The sequence below is a fragment of the Branchiostoma floridae genome, chromosome 2, assembly GCF_000003815.2.
Source record: "Branchiostoma floridae strain S238N-H82 chromosome 2, Bfl_VNyyK, whole genome shotgun sequence".
NCBI lineage: Eukaryota > Metazoa > Chordata > Leptocardii > Amphioxiformes > Branchiostomatidae > Branchiostoma > Branchiostoma floridae.
In genome coordinates, this window is record NC_049980.1 from 35107100 (window position 1) to 35110505 (window position 3406).

The window sequence follows — 3406 nt, forward strand, 5'->3', positions numbered from 1 at the left end:
ACGGGGCCTTCTGATTGGTCCGCGGCGCCTGGCTATATGATAATACTTAATAAACAACTGTAATTCAAAAGGACATTAAAATAGACATAATGTTGACAGAAAGCATCAGCTAATCTCCAAGCAGATCCTACGATGGCATAAGATAGTACTAAAGTGGCCAGTGCAGTGTAGTCAGCCAAGAGGTGTGCATTTCCCTGGTAGCCAAACACACTCATAAGCCGACTTCACTCCTCTGGCAGCTTTTGATACTATCTTATAATATATGCTACAATCTGCTTGGAGATTAGCATCAGCCACATTGACAAGGATGTCAAAGATGCTTGCTGATAGTTGGTCCTGTCATATTATTAGCATTGCTGAAAATTGTACAACTAGTAATAAATGACTGTGCTTTATGGTGACTATGCTCCAGATCTGTCACCTTCTATCAGACAGACCACATTTCAATAACCCCGAGTTGCCATGGCAACCCATCTCAGGTCGATGACCTGATGACGGGAAGAGTTGAAAAATGACCGAGGAAATCGATCCAGCCACGCACCGAAGATAATTAAGCACCTGATTAAGTACGTAATTAGGATGTTTGTTTGAAATTGGCAATATATCATTCACTACCCCGTCCCCTTCTGGGGTCGACTAGTGAGTGAGTGACAATGTGCAGGCAAAGAAGGTTTTGCAATACACAAAGTGAATACTGGAGTTACATCAATGAAGGTTAGACATCCAGGTAATAAGACGTGCCAAAAAGCAGTTACTCAAGCAACTGGATATGATTTTGGAAACGATCAAGACGTTTTAGATAGTTTTAGATAGCATCCACTATCTTTCATCAGTGACATGAAGCGATCTGAGAGAAACTGGTCTTTTAGACCCTAACAATGAATGCAAAAGAGCTGAAGACAATTTTGGGTGTCCAATAGAAGTTATCTGACATTAACAGATGTCCAAAGAATTATTTTTTTCAATTAGGCCACGTTGATTTGATTATATGGATGACATCCGCGCTCGCACCAATTTTCGGCCATTTCCAAAAAAAAAAAAAGTTTTCGACCACACAAGAAATTGTGCAAAGCAGCTGTAAAATGAGCACAAATATTCCGTAGATTGAAAAAAAAGTATAAGAAAACAGATAACTAATGCCATAGAATGCCAAAATGAATCTAAAGTCAAAGAATAAGATGTGAAAGGACAGAAAGAAAAAATCTATTGTTGGTTGGGGGAGGTACCAGTACAGAAAATTCAAGTCCAGAGGATCATTTCCAGGTCCGGACATGAACCTGGACCTGATTGTCTGTGGAAACTTGAGAACTGGCAATACTTAAAACAATGGTAATTGGTCAATTTTGCTACAAAGGAATCTGTTTTAATCTGGATTATTGGACTCCCACTGCATTTTAAAATCCCATCTCCATGTAATAAAGGCTAACTGTCTCTGTACCTTTGACTGTAGAAACTTGGTGCAATTGACAATAAACTCTACTTGACTTCGCTCTTGTTGTCTTCTTGGCCCCCCGGTTAGACCCCAAATGGCTGCCGACATAGTGTGTCCATTTTGTAATTGGCGAAACCTGTTCCTCTGTTTGTTTTTTCAGGTCTGTTTTTTTCGGATTGGTCCAAGAAGAAAAAAATGTTTTGCACCCGTATGATGTACTGGTCCCTACACCTAACTGTTGGTATACCATACTATGTGTGTTTAGTCCTATGTTCAACCTTCCTGGCCACTTTGATTTCATACTGAAGGCAACTTTTTTTTTGGCCAAACTTTTTTTTTATTCGCTCGCTCGCATCAGTTTTGGAGTTCCCGGAGGATGTCATCCATATAATCAAATCAACATGGCCTTAGTCAGGATAAAAACCTTACAGATACTTGGGCAATAGCAAGCAGAATGCTGACTTGAAGATGCCCTGGCCCAACAAGTCAGAAGAACCACCATTATCTTCAATACAGATAAACTTGTCAGTCCTGGCAATAAACAAGATGAAGATCCCAATACACAAGGAGAATGACTTGTCCTGGGCTAGGGCTTATCTTGAGTACCAATGCCAAGAAAGCTGATCGTTAAAGCGACCATCTAATACAAGCAGGAGTAAGAACACTAACACTAACAGCGACATTACAATTGTAACAAACACCACTGTTACACAATCAGTATGAGAAGCCTATTTTAGCAACAAATTCCAATGCTGGAAGGATTGTGCATCCACAGTTGAACTATCTTGCAGTATCTACACTTAGGCAAAGTGGGAACATCTTCTAGACATTCTCAAGATTTTGTGTACATAATGCCTGGAAACAACTTACCTCCTGCACAACAAAATGATTGTGACCTTAATGATTTGCTGGCATTTTTCCTTGCTGCTTACGTATGGATCTAATGTATAATTGTAGTTGTATCACTCAATACATTTTCTGTATGGTATGTTTTGTGGGTATTTTGATTCTATACTTATGCATGTAACATGTGTATGTCATAATATAGAAATCAACTTACAGTTCAGATAGCAATGGCAATACACTGTAGGAGAGCAATTAAAGGAACAAAAGCCTTACCTTTAATAGTTACTGTATTTTTAGTAGTAGCTGGGTCTCCTGGTACTGGACTTTCTGCGACACACTCGTATGTCCCCTCGTGTATCGGTAACAACTTTTTAATCCGAACCCTGGATCCTCGTCTGCAAGAGACAAAGTTGCAAACCATGAGAATAGCAAGAAAAGTAAGCCAAATTCCCGACATGAATTTAAATAAATATTGTCCCAAGTACTCAATCTCAATAAACATTATTAAAGAGGACATATCTTCATTGACACAACAAAAATACAGCAACTTTTGTGAGGTCTGCTACAAATGTATATACTGTAATTCACTTTGTCTTCACGGTACCAAACTTTCACGGTCTGAGAAAATTTCACTTGTTCTCGGAACTAAATGTTCACTGACGCAGCAAGTGCACATATAAAAAGGCTGTGAATTATTTGTTATCAGTAATGATAAGTTCACGTTACAGTCGTCACCATGAAAACCGTGAACATAACAGTACATTGAAAAAATCAGGAATTACAGTATATGTGAACAAATAAGTGTACACAATGAATTGTAAAATATCAAATATATCAACATGTTGAGTCTATAGTATCTTCTTCACTTTTGGTTCTAAAGTCTTAGCATTCTTTGATAAATTTACCTATGTGTACACTGTAACTAAGTGTAAGGGTTATCACATCCTAGGATGTAGTTGAATTTATCTATTTATCTGTAGTTAAATTTGATTTGAAAAAAAAAAAAGATAGCTACAAGAATGCAAAAGGAAAGGGGATCCATAGTAAGATTTTCAATCATGACATACATAATACAAAATTTCATCTTCATAGTATTAGAAAGTTGTGAATAGAATAGACAAATTGTAG